The sequence below is a fragment of the Triticum aestivum genome, chromosome 6B (genome assembly GCF_018294505.1).
Source record: "Triticum aestivum cultivar Chinese Spring chromosome 6B, IWGSC CS RefSeq v2.1, whole genome shotgun sequence".
NCBI lineage: Eukaryota > Viridiplantae > Streptophyta > Magnoliopsida > Poales > Poaceae > Triticum > Triticum aestivum.
The window spans coordinates 665524705-665538346 of NC_057810.1; the positions used below are offsets into that span (position 1 = coordinate 665524705).

At 50.9% G+C, this 13642-nt stretch overlaps 4 non-coding genes across 4 annotated transcripts; all 4 read left to right on the top strand.

The window, feature by feature from the left end:
• Positions 1 to 4620: 4620 nt before the first annotated feature.
• On the top strand, positions 4621 to 4780 carry LOC123140202 (U1 spliceosomal RNA). Its single transcript, XR_006469854.1, has one exon. It is a non-coding gene; the product is annotated as a U1 spliceosomal RNA (small nuclear RNA).
• A 2397-nt stretch (positions 4781 to 7177) lies between these two features.
• Positions 7178 to 7338, top strand: LOC123140179 (U1 spliceosomal RNA). The gene has a single exon (XR_006469833.1). It is a non-coding gene; the product is annotated as a U1 spliceosomal RNA (small nuclear RNA).
• Positions 7339 to 9015: 1677 nt separating this feature from the next.
• LOC123140178 (U1 spliceosomal RNA) lies at positions 9016 to 9176 on the top strand. The gene has a single exon (XR_006469832.1). It is a non-coding gene; the product is annotated as a U1 spliceosomal RNA (small nuclear RNA).
• A 4184-nt stretch (positions 9177 to 13360) lies between these two features.
• Positions 13361 to 13522, top strand: LOC123140199 (U1 spliceosomal RNA). The gene has a single exon (XR_006469852.1). It is a non-coding gene; the product is annotated as a U1 spliceosomal RNA (small nuclear RNA).
• The last annotated feature ends 120 nt before the right edge of the window (positions 13523 to 13642 follow it).

The following is a 13642-nucleotide window of genomic DNA, read 5'->3' on the forward strand; positions in this document are numbered from 1 at the left end:
CGTTGATCAGCGACGTGCGAATGTTGTTGACGTGGCTGAGTGACTGTGACGAGAACATGCTCGCCAGCGCCACCCAGAGTTCGCGCGTCGTGGTGATCGCGGTCACCGTGACGAGCACCTCCTTGGATAGGTGTTGGAGTAGATATCCAAGGACCTGATGATCCTCCTTCACCCAGAGCGGATGGAGAGGATTCGGCCCCTTGGTTTCTTTCCCAGCGGCATCTTTGGTGACGTGGGTTTTGGCCGGCTCGGTCGACGTGCCATCGACATAGTGGTAAACGCCGGCGCCCCGCAGCTGTGGCGTGATCTGAGTCCGCCACAGGATGTAGTTGGTGCGGGAGAGTTTCTCCGTGACTCCTCCGCTGAGGGTTGGCTGGAAGGAGGAGGTGGAGGAAGACATGCTGCGCACTTTGGTGGAGATGGGTTAGCTAGGGTTTTGGGAAGAAGATTGCTCTGTATACCATGTGCGATTGCGGTAAACGTCTTGCCGATCCAGGCTGACGTGCTACGTGTTAAATAGAGGGGGTGCGAGCCCTACTATGCGTACAGGTTGTTGGAGAGATTACATCTTGAAAGAGAAGAATACAAGAGATAAAACAAGATAAAGAGTACATGAATATCCTATATAACTACTCCTTCTTCGGTGGTGATCCTCCTTGCTGTACACGCCATCATATCACGCATATTGTGCTTAACACCTACAAGTCAGCACAAAGATTTGACCATGGATGAACTTCATATGAAAACGCACTTGTTTGTGGACAACAAGATTGCATTCTCTCATACATAACTACTCCCTCCGTCCCATAATGTAAGACGTTTTTGACACTTGTCAAAACATCTTACATTATGGGACGGAGGGAGTACTACTACTACATAATCTGAAAAACATCAAAATTAACCAGAGAGGAGAGAACTGAATATATCTTCTAAGACTGCGCACATCTCCCTCTGTCAGTTTGGATCATTATCAGCACACACCCTTACCTTGTTCTTCCCTTCTTGGGTTCTCGGGGCTCTTGCAGACCTCATCGATATCGCCAATCCCTTGGTGCAATTGCTCCTTGTGCCACACCTGGCGCTTGCAGTCGATGGGCATCACAAGCACGTCGTCTTCCGGCCCCAACACACTCCGGTGGTGCTCCCCCGCACGGCCATGCAGATGAGTTTGGTCCTTTCACTGCCTTCGTTTCCGCAGCTGCTATGACTGCAGAGTTGCTGCAGTGGGTCAGAAGAACCCGTGATGCGGGGCAGTGGGTGGCCACGAGCTTGTGTTTTTAGAAGTCTCCACATGCAATTTAATTAGAACTCTCCCGTCCTCCTCCCATGTATATATTCCTAGACTAAAAAAAAATATTCCTTAATTAATTCTAAAAAAGTATATAATCCTTAATTAAAGCTACTCGGTTGTTCTGAAAGAAGTACTCACTCATTTCGAAAATATAAGGCACGGTTGACTTCTTTTGTTTTGCTCTTTGACATAATTTTTTTTGCGGGGACTGTTTGACATAATTTTAACTATGATTTTCACTTGTAGCATGTCTACATAATTAGTATAAAGATATATAAAATAAAACTATTTTGCACGACAAATATGTGATACTATTTATACATGCTAGATTCATATAATTTTGTATATATATTAGTAATCAAAGTTATGCATTAAAGATCGTGGAAAGTCAAGCGTTTTATATTTTGGGAAGTAAGGAGTATTCGCTAGTATGCATCCACAGTAATTTTTTAACTGCACGTGTACCCTTGAAAAAAAATCTTTCAGCTGCATGTGATTATCATTGGCTCCAACTCGTTAATTATGGGATCATCATCTCGTACTCTCTTCTCCGCAAAAAAAAATCATCTCGTACTCTTCTTTCCATATTTTTTTGCGGGAACTCTTTATATTTATTATTTGCAACATCCTCCACCTGAGCCCACGAGGCCTGACCACCGTGGATGCATGCATCTACCCAGCCCAGACAATCCATTTGAAATCAACCTTCTATTGTCCCAAAGATCGTTTTCTAATGAATTGGGCGTGAGGGCACCTCCAGCCGTTCGGCCCCCAGGGCGCCTAAATAGAGTGGTCTGGGGGCGTGCCGGCGCTAGTTCGGCCCCTGGGGGCGACCTAGCTCCCAGTCACGCCCCCACGCGCCGGCCCCAGGATGCGGGAAATTCAAACTTGGTCGTTCCCGCTCTCAAAAGACGCCGCAAATCCGGCGATCGGACGTAGTCTGGCGTTACAAAAAACAAAGCGCCGCCGTGCGCAACGATTCACTCGGCAGGGTCGGCTCCAGGCGTTGGCGGAGTCGGCGTGCGCGGGCTCGTCGGTGTCGGAGCTGCTTCGGTGCAGGGCTGCGTCGGCGCGGCTTCGGCACTGCTGGGCGGTGATGTAAAGGCGTCGTTCGGGCTTGGCGTCCGTGTGGTCGTGGGCGTCGTCGGCGTTGCCGTGGCAGCTCGTTCAGGATGAGGCCGCGCTGCACTAGGTACCACGCCTTGAGCTTCTCGTTGTTGCTCTGGAGCATGTCCGCCCCGCTCATCAGAAAAGCCATGTCGGTGTTCCTCTTCTTCGCGGCGACGTTCGTCCGGAGCAGGTCGAGCTTGACGGCGTTGTTCTTCATTAGCGACGACCACCGCGCCTCGGTCTTCTCTTCGCGTAGGACAGCCCGGGCCTGGGCGTCGGCGAGGCAATGCTTGATGGACTCCTGCACTCGCGCGGTTGCCGCGTCGGCGCTTTTCCCCTTCTTTGCCAATTTGTGGCCATCCGGCCGTCCCTCTGACGCGCCCGGAGTCGTCGCGTTTGGCTTGTATGTCTCCTTGGCCTTGTCGAGGGCACGTCGGACTTCCGCCCACTTCTCGCACTTGTCAATGCGCTTGTAGACGTGGAGGTGCTTGAAGTCGGCGTCTTGGTTGTCGCCCCGATACATGGCGAACATACGCAGCAGCTGCGCGGAGGGACAAACAGTTGGCGGGCGGCGGGCGTAGGGGACGAAGATATGCGGGCGAACGGCGTGCGTACCTGATCCTCAACGCTGGCGCCGCTCTCCGGGCGAGCCGTGACCTCCTCGACGATTCCATGCCATTTGTTGCACGCCAACTGGATACGCCCCCAATGGTTCACCATCGCCTTGGAGCCGCGCTACATGTAGACGCCTTTGAAGTAGGGGTCGACGAGCTTCCGCTCGTCGAACTCGGCCTTGATGCGGTCCCAGTACGTGTCCAAGCTCTGGTTCGCGCCGGTGGTCGGGTCGAGGCAGACGACTTTCCATGCTTCGGCGAGGCATTTCTCCTCCTTGGACGTCCACTTGATGCGCGGTTCGCCTGACCTAGCCACCCGCTTCTTCTTCTTCTGGCGCCCCTTCGTCGGAACAGGAGCCGGCTCCTCCTCCTCCTCCTCCTCCTCGTCCTCCTCCTCCTCGGGTTCTTGCACGTCGTCGCCGTAGACGTAGCCGAGCTCGGCCTCCATGTCGCCGCTGAGGTCCACTACCTCGTCCTGGGTGGCGAACCCGGGAGATGCGGCGGCCGCGATCGATCCTGTCGCGATGATGTCGTCCATGTCGGCTCCCGTGTCGTCGGCGTCGCCGAGGTGCGAGAAGGGTAGCGGTCCGCGGTAGAGATGGGGCGTCGGTGTGGACGCATAGGCGGCGGGCGGCGAGTAGTTGTATGGAGGGTACTGCACGCCGGCGAAGGCGGGCGAGGGCGTGCGCGTAGCGGGGTGACCATGAGGGAAGGTCACGTTTGGGTTGAACCCACCGTGCGCGTCGCCGTCGGCGTAGCCGGGCGACGATGAACCCCATGGAGATCCGGCGCCTTGCTGTCCCCAGGGCGCGTACTGGGCGTGGCTGACGACGGGTGGATTCATCCCCGCCTGGTCGACCGATGAGGAAGACGCCGCCGCGCGCGCCGCGTTGTCGCGGGCCTTCTTGGCTATGGCCCTGTTCCGCCTGTCGGCGGTGACTGCTTCGCGCCGCTGAACTTCCACCCTCCACTCGGCGTTCGACAGGCCCGGTGGCTTCGATGGCGGCGCCCTCGGCTTCCTCTGCTTCGGCTGGGCCACGGCGCCAGTCGCGGTTGCCGCGCGCACGCGGCATGGCGTACTTCTTCGGCGGCATGGCGTGCTTCTTCGCGGCGAGCGGGAGGGGGTTTGGCGGGAGAAAGGGAGAGAATGGCGGGAGGAAGGCGAGCGAGCGGGAGAGATGCGAGGGAAAAGCGTCAAGAAACGGCGGGAAAAGGCCCTCGGGTCGCTTCCAGGGCGGGCCCACGCGCATTTTTCGCTTGTGCCGGCTCCCCAAGCGCCCCCCAGGGCGCCGGGTTCGGCCTGGGTCCGCCGGCACCAGTTTTGGCCCGAGCCGGCGAAAAACGGGCTTCTGGGGGCGCGACTGGGGCCTTTTTTTGGCGCCGGCGCAGCAAAATCGCCTGGGGAGGGCCTGTTGGGGGCACGGCTAGAGATGCCCTGAGCATCGAAGGTTCACCAGAATCAGGCCCATGAACTTGCACCGGTTGCACCTCAAAAAATAAAAATAAACCTTTGTACTCTTGTTTGTTTAGTACCACCTCGCCAACGGGAGGAGGCAGGGGTGGGGGAGGATGCTATATAATGATCCCTCGGTGCACCCTTGCAACATACTTACCTGGACGGGGTCGACGACTGATTAAGGAGAGTCGTGGCCTAGGTTAGTGGTCCACATTGCACTTGATGGATGCGTTGGCTTACCATCTCCCCAAGTGGGAGAGTGGACGTCATAATTTGTGATAGAGGGGGTACGCGTCCGCGCGGCCCTTGCCAATTCTTTAAATTAAATGTGGTCTTTTATAGTTGTGAGGATTTTTGTGTTTGTTTGACCCCTGCCATTTCTCTAAATTAAACATTGGACCTTTATTATTGAAATAGTACTAGCGTTGCAGCTGCTGAAGACATAAGTTGTACTAGCCGATGTCTGATTTGGCGTAATATCACAGTCGAGGTACCTAATATTACATCGGATATTGCTTTCTGAGCCCGTGCTCAGATGAACCTGAAATCAGGGTTGTCCAATAGGATGGGGATCTGTGCCGCCCATGGTATTTTCTCTCCCTATATCATAGCTATCGTAGTAAAAAAGACCAGGTTGCAGGCGCATTAAATATGACAGCAGCTCGTCCTGTACAGGCGGAACAGCTAATCCGCCCACAGCTCAGCCAATATCCTGATCCAGATTGAGCCGTCTCCGTCAGTCGCATGCACGCGCAAACAAACCACTGACTGTCAGGCAGAGATAGAGCGTTCGTCCTCCAAACAGATTCTATGTTACGGAGTGTTGTGTTATTCTAATCCAGGATGGCAAAGCAGAAAAACTTTTTATGCTTATATATACAAGAAACTCGGGTTGACAATCGGAAAGCATCACATACACATTGGCATCACACTTTTTAATGCACTCCCGAATTCTTCCTTGCGTCAGGACGGACACCACACAAAGAACTGAAAGAAGAGTGCTCTGCCTGCGTACACCATTGCTTTGCTCCTCCCCAGCGGATTCAACTCCCCAGTTTCATTCTTGCAACTCATTTTCCAGCAGGCTTCTAAAAAAATCGCTACATTATTAGATCCCTTAATAGAAAGAAGGATGAAAACTTGAGCAACACTTTTGACTTGAAATTTGGTGAATTTCAACATATGAAATGTTGAAAGGCTGCATATAAAAGCATCCAGATACCATACATGACTAGCTAACAAGTAAAGTAGCAGGTTGTGTACAGCCCCTTCACAGGCAGTCTTTGCAACACCTCCAGTAGCTTTGACAATTTCACAAGTTAGAAAGAATATGAGATATAGTCTTGGAAGATACAGTACTGGGCAAAAAGTATAAGCGACAAGAATGTTATACTTGATATTGTGGCCACATATGATTTATGCGGGACAAGTGGGCTTAGCGGGATGTCCACATATTATCGTTATATACTTGGTCCTGCAAGATTTAAACACTTAGCGTCATACAATGATGAACGTAGGTTTCAGAGTACCCGTTCCTGTCTTCAGAGTTCACGTGGATATCCTTTCTGCCTTCAGAGCAAACGAAATTTTAGAACACCGTGCATGACTCTGTGAATTGTTAACATCCATGCCCCAAGAGTGTACGAATTAAGTAAAAGCATCAGATGCTAGTTTATTCAATGTGTGGTCACCTTATTACAATCTCTAGGATACTAGGACAATAGATAACCTGCAAAATTCAGAGAAAGGAAAACTGGAGCTTCTCAGAATAAAACTCCTCCCGGCGTGAGCCTACCTGTAACTGAAGCTTCAGGTTCAGCCGTTCAGGGTGCAGGGTATCATCAATTAGACTAGCATAGCAAAATTAACATAGAACCCCAACGTATATACTCAAAGGAACTATTATCTGGTCAGTCCAACAGCTGACCAGTGTAACCTTCCTTCCAGCTTACCAAAGCTTTTCACATCCAAAGTGAGCTATACTAGCTTAGGCACATACACATATACGCTACCTGTTATGCAAGTCTGAAGCACCCACCCATTGTTTTCACAAACACATTAGCGCAACTCATCTTGCAGCGGTGTTCCTACAAGTTAGTACAAACAGTTGACAATGGATGAACGCAATGCACAACAAGATTACATTCTCTCGTACTCCCTCCGTAAACTAATATAAGAGTGTTTAGATCACTATTTTAGTAATCTTAACGCTCTTATATTAGTTTACAGAGGGAGTACTACATAAACATAACCTGAAAAACATCAAAATTAACCAGAGAGGAGGTAACTGAATATATCTTCTAAGACTGCGCACATCTCCCTCTGTCAGTTGGCCATGGCCGGGGCGGGGGCTCTCCGTTTTCCTTTTTTTTTCCTTTTTTTTGAGGGGAGGGGGCTCTCCGGGTGCTCCTATCAGCCATGGCAGGACAGTCCACATCGTTTCAGCACCTTTTTTTTTTAGAAACACGAAGATGATTTATGTGGGCTTGGATGTGAGAGATCGTTTTTCTAGTGCCAGAGAGATCGGTTTTGTAGTGAACTGGGCCTGAGCACCAAAAGTCCCATCAGAATCAGGTCCACGACCTTGCACCAGCCGCACCACGGTGCTGCGCTCTTAGCCAGTTTGTTTAGTACCACCTCGCCAGCAAGAGGAGGCAGGGGAGGGAGAGACTGCTACATAATGATCCCTGGGTGCACCCTTGCAACATACTTACCTGGACGGGGTCGACGGCTGATCAAGAAGAGTCGTGGCCTAGGCTAGTGGTCCACATTGCACTTGGTGGATGCGTTGGCTTACCATCTCCCCAAGAGGGAGAGTGGACGTCATAATTTATGGTAGAGGGGGTACGCGTTCGCGCGGCCCCTGCCAATTTTTTAAATTAAATCTTGGTCTTTTATAGTTGTGAGGCTTTATGTGTTTGTTTGGCCCGTGCCAATTTTCTAAGTTAAACATTGGACCTTTAATATTGAATAGTAGCATTGCAGCTGCTGAAGACCTAAGATGTACTAGCCGATGTAAGATGTACTAGCCGATGTCTGATTTGGCGTAAACCACAGTCCAGGTACCTAACATTACACACGGTTTCATTCTTGCAACTCATTTTCCAGCAGGCTGTTTGGCCATCAACAGATAGCAAATAGTACCATAATGCACCTAGAACATGAATGAAGAAGAGCAGGGGATTCTAAAAAAATTGCTACATAATTTTTAAAAAAGGGATGAAAACTTGAGCAACACATTTGAGTTGAAATTTAGTGAATTTCAACATATGAAATGTTGAAAGGTTAGATATAAAAGCATCCAGATACTGTACATGACTAGCTAACAAGTAAAGTAGCAGGTTGTATACAGCCCCTTCACAGGCAGTATTTGCAACAACTCCAGTAGCTTTGACAATTTCATAAGTGAGAGGGAATATGAGATATAGTCTTGGAAGATACTAAGCAAGAAGTATAAGCAACAGAATGTTATTGTTGTGCTCAGCAGTGTAGTACTACTTGATAGCTGGTCTGTGGCAGTCTATGATCTGCACATTAAGTAAAGATACATAAGCATAATAAATACATGAGAAATTGAGATGAAGTGCGAGAGTGGCAAATTATGATTTCTGCGGGACAAGTGGGTTTAGGGGGGTGTCCACATATTTTGGTTATATTTGGTCCTGCAAGATTTAAAACACTTAGCGTCACAGAGCGATGAACGTAGGATTCAGAGTACCCGTTTCTGTCTTCAGAGTTCACGTGGATATCCTTTCTGCCTTCAGAGCAAACGAAATTTTAGAACACCAACTGTATACGTGCATGACTCTGTCAATTGCTAACATCCATGCTCCAAGAGTGCACGAACTCATTAAAAGCATCAGATGAGTAGTTTATTCAATGTGTGCTGACAATAATTCAGAATAAGGAAAATTGGTGCTCTCAGAATAAAAACTCCTCCCAGCGTGAGGTTCTACTTGTAACTGAAGCTTCAGGTAAGACTGAATATATCTTCTAAGACTGTGCACATCTCCCTCTGTCAGTTTGGATCATAATCAGTCCATGGCTTCAGATAACTCATGTCGGTAATCATGTCAAAAAAATAATAATGTCGCAGACCTCGTCGACATCGCCAACCCCTGGGTGCAATTGCTCCTTGTGCCACACCTTTTTTTTTTGAGTAATCATTGTGCCACACCTTTTTTTTTACGGGAAAAAAAAGGTGCCACACCTGGTGCTTGCAGTCGATGGTCATCAGAATCACCTGGTCTTCCGGCCCAACACCCTCTTAGGTCTTCTCGTGGAGACAGCCCATTTGATTTTTTTTAAGGGATGGAGACAGCCCATTTGATTTGATGAAATAGACGTTTTGTGCCAGAGAAATCGTTTTCCTAATGAACTGGGCCTGAGCACCGAAAGCCCCATCAGAATCAGGCCCACAACCTTGCTGCAGATGCACCACAGCGTTCTTAGTTAGTAGTATTGTTTAGAACCACCTCGCCAGCGAGAGGAGGCAGGGGAGGGATAAGTTGCTATATAAGGAGCCTCTGGTGCACCCTTGCAACATACTTACCTGGACGGGGTCAACGGCTGATCAAGAAGAGTCGTGGTCTGGGCTAGTGGTCCACATTGCACTTGGTGGATGCGCTGGCCTACCATCTCCCCAAGTGGGAGAGTGGACGTCGTAATTTGTGGTAGAGGGGGTACGCGTTCGCGCGGCCCCTGCCAATTCTCTAAAATAAATTTTGGTCCTTCAATGCTCAAAATAATTGGTAGCTATTTGCTAAATGCATGTTCAGTTTCAGCTACATCAACCTGGCCTTGCAGAATCAGCATGTTTCAAATTGCTAATTGCCAAAAGATAATTTGATGGCAGGTCACTCCATTTCAAATTGCTAGCCGCCAAAAAAATAATTTGATGGCAGGTCACTCCATCTAGTGTGTGACAGTTTACTCCAGCCCAAACAAATGGAAATAGACAGTGTGAAGGGGGATATGCAACAATTACATGATACTAGTAGGCGGAGGCGTGGTGCCACGCCGCACCTGTGTTTAAGTCCGTCGTCAATTATTTTGTGTCTTAATCCATTGTTACTCAATATTGAGATGATAGGGTACATAAATGTTGCAACAACATATTTGGTAAGTTTCATTGAGTAGATCAATGGATATGGTGGCATACATGGTCGATGGGCATCTTTTATCCGTATTATTCTTTTGGGTAATGATCCTCAAATATTTTCTACTTATGACAATAACCTTTTTTATGTCTAGCTTGAACACATTCTTGGTTACAAAGGAAGCAAAACAACATACCTACATACCAAGTCCATGACATAGAAAGTCGGTTAAACTGAGCATCAAAATATTCTTCTCCGTATACCAAAGAGGACCCCGCAAAAAAATATACCAAAGAGGAGTAAGTGGCCATACATAATTGCCATATCTGCTTCATTCAAACAGGATTATTTACATGATAGCAATATGTGTCATGTCCTATACATAAACTCATTGAAGCTGGGCCAACTAAAAGAAGCCAAAAAGGAAACGACCATGGCGAGACCACTGGATACTCTTCTCTGACCATTTCATCAGCACATCTAGTAGTTTTCCCCTAGCATCAAGAACATGAATAGCGTCACAATGATTCAGACACTATTCATGAAGATAGTTTGAAAATATGTACGAGGTCGATGTCGGAAAAATTCAGGTGTTGTGACATCTTTATCCAAGAAAGTAGCAAATATGAATTAGTGTTCTGTGCCTCCTTTGTCTTTGAGCTGGTTGTTGTTCGTACCGAACATGAACGACTGATAGGGGGATCACTTGGTGGTGGCGTAGAAGAAAAGGATTGCTGTGTTGGTCAGTGGCAGCGGGGCTAGCAATGCCCAGTTTTGCACATACTCTGTTGCTTGCACCTGGAAATAACATAAACTGGCATCGAGCGATCTGCTGTTTGGAGTGACCACGGCGACAAATTTCTTGACAGGGAGTCCAATATCTCCAGCGGCACATACCCAATTCGTCCTTCTGCATTGGCAACCATCATAGTCTGTGTTCTGTCCGGTGACAATGTCACCCTGATTTTTTAGGAAAGCAAACTCCGCAAACACGAACTAATTAGAAGCATCAGATGCTAGTTTATTAAATGTGTTGTCACCTTATTACAATCTCTAGGACAGTAGATAACTTGCAAAATTCAGAATAAGGAAAATTTGTGCATCTCAGAATAAAACTCCTCCCAGCGTTAGGTCCAGTCTTGTAAGTTGTAACTGAAGCTTCAGGTTCAGGGGTGCATGGTTCAGGGTATCATCAATTAGACTAGCATAGCAAAATTAACATAGAACCCCAACGCATATACTCGAAGGAACTCTTATCTGATCAGTCCAACAGCTGAGTAGTGTAACCTTCCTTCCAGCTGGCCAAGCTTTCAGTTCCAAAGTGAGCTACTGGCTTAGACACGTACACATATACGGTACCATGCTGTACAAATCTGAAGCACCCACCCATTGCTTTGACAGACACATTGGCACAGCTCATCTTGCGGCGGTGTTCCTACAAGTCAGCACAAAGATTTGACCATGGATGAACTTCAGATGAGAGACGCACTAGTTTGTGCACAACAAGATTACACCCTCTCGTACATAACTACTAGTACTACTACATAATCTGAAAAACATCAAAAATTAACCAGAGAGGAGAGAACTGAATATATCTTCAAAGACTCTGCACATCTCCCTCTGTCAGTTTGGATCATAATCAGTCAATGGCTTCAGGTAACTCATATCAGCAAGAAAACACATACTCTTGTTCTTCCCTTATTGGGTCCTCGGGGCTCTTGCAGACATCGTCGATGTCGCCAATCCCTGGGTGCAATTGCTCCTTGTGTCACACCTGGTGCTTGCCGTCGATGGGCATCAGAAGCATGCACCTGATCTTCCTTCCTCAACACCCTCCGGTGGTGCTCCCCCGCGCGGCCATGCCGGCCTTTGACTGCCTTCGTTTGCGCCGCTGCTATGGCTGCAGAAGTTGCAGCCCGATCCATCTAAGGGCATCTCCAGCCGGCCCCCCAGAAAGCCTCCCCAAGGCACTTTTTGGACGCCGGCGGGCAAAAAACGTTCCACTTGGACCCCAGAGACACGTTTTTCGCCGGATTTCGCGTTATTTACGGCCGGCGCTGCCACCCCAAACCCAGCCCCCTGGGCAGCTGGGGACGCCGGCAGATGACTTTTGCATGCACAGGGCCACTCGTCAGCCCCTCACTCCCCTCTCTCTCCTCTCTCCTCCCCTTTCTTTATTTTCTTTCTCCTCTCCTCTCCCTTTCCTTCCACACAGCGCGCATGGCCGGGGCAGGGCTCGCGGACCATCTCCTTCCTCCTCGCTTGGGCGCCATGGCCACCATCCTCGCAAGATCCAGCCCATCTCCTCCGCGTCCGCCGAGTGGGCGTTCCGGCGGACCCGGTCGGCGCCGTCGCTCGCCGCCGAGTTCGCGGGCGGCCCGCTCAAGCGCTGGTGGGACTGGGGCCTCGGATGGCTGAGGCTTCGCCGGCGACCTGGAGATGAAACAGGAGGAGGCCCCGAGCGCGCCGGCCACGGGCGGCCCCGGCCACGACGAGCCACGCACGGGCGGCACCAGCCCCTCGCACGGGCACGACTGGCAGCGGCCAGGGCGGGAGGCCGGGCGCCAGCCGGGGTGTGGCCGGGGCGGCCCGCGGCCGCGCCCACCTCTGCGTGGCCGGGGCGGAGCTCGCCCGCGCCCGCCGGGGCGTGGCTGGGGCGGCCCGCGCCCACCTCTGCGTGGCCAGGGCGGAGCTCGCCCGCGCCCGCCCGGGGGTGGCCGGGGCGGAGCTCGCCCGCGCACGCGCCCGCCTCTGCGTGGCCAGGGCGGAGCTCGCCCGCGCCCGCCGGGGCGTGGCCGGGCATGCACAAGGGGCATGCACAGGGGCAGGGAGGGCATGCACAAGTCTTCTCGGCGGCGTCGAACGCGACGGCGGGGCAGGGAGGGCGCGAGCCACGCAGAACGGGAGCACGGGGGCGCTGTCGATGCCGCACACGAGGAGCACGGGCGCGCCGAGCTCGAGCAGCGCGTCTCCGGCGGCGGCGAAGACGACCGGCGCCCACGACGCGCGCCTCGACCTGCTCGCGGCCAAGGGGCTCAAGGTCAATGTCAAGGCCAACACGGGCGCGACCTGCTCTAGCTGCGACGAGGAGGTAGTCGGACGCCGCCGCGGGCAAGATGCTCGACGAAATGCCGCTCTGTTCGTGGGAGTCCAACACTGCTCGTGGGGATGCAACGAGTGGAACATTTTCGCCCCCCAGGTTAATTTTTTCGCCGGCAGCCCCTCAAGGTGCGAAAAAAATGCCTCCTGAGGGGCCAAACGACTGGAGATGTCCTAAGCCGCAGTGGATCAGGAGAACCCGTGATGCGTGGGCAGCGGGTGGCCACGAGCGGGGATCTTGTAGTGGCCATGGCCGGGGGCGGGGGCTCTCCGGGTGCTCCTCTCGGCCATGGCAGGACAGTCCACGTCGTTTCAGCACTTTTTACGCGTGTGACGTCCACGAAGATGATTTATGTTTTGTTTTTTCAGATAACGAAGATGATTTATGTGGGCTTGGATGTGGGCGGCGCGGACAGCCCACGTTCTACCTGCAGCTTTCGTGGAGACAGCCCATTTGATGAAATAGACATTCTGTTCCAGAGAGATCGTTTTCCTAATGAACTGGGCCTGAGCACCGAAAGCCCCATCAGAATCAGGCCCACGACGTTGCACCAGCTGCACCACCAGGGCGCTCTGAGTTAGTTGATTCTCAAAAAAAAAAAGTTAGTTTGTTTAGTACCACCTCGCCAGCAAGAGGAGACAGGAGAGGGAGAGGTTGCTATATAAGGAGCCCCAGGTGCACCCTTGCAACATACTTACCTGGACGGGGTCGACGACTGATCAAGAAGAGTCGTGGCCTAGGGCTAGTGGTTCACATTGCACTTGGTGGATGTGCTGGCCTACCATCTCCTGAAGTGGGAGAGTGGATATCGTAATTTGTGGTAGAGGGGGTACGTGTCCGCGCGGCCCCTACCAATTCTCTAAAATAAAATTTTGGTCTTTCAAAGCTAAATAATCGGTGGCTTTGTTCTAAATTCATGTTCAGTTTCAGCTATATCAACCTGCCCTTGCAGAATTAGTATGTGTCAAATTG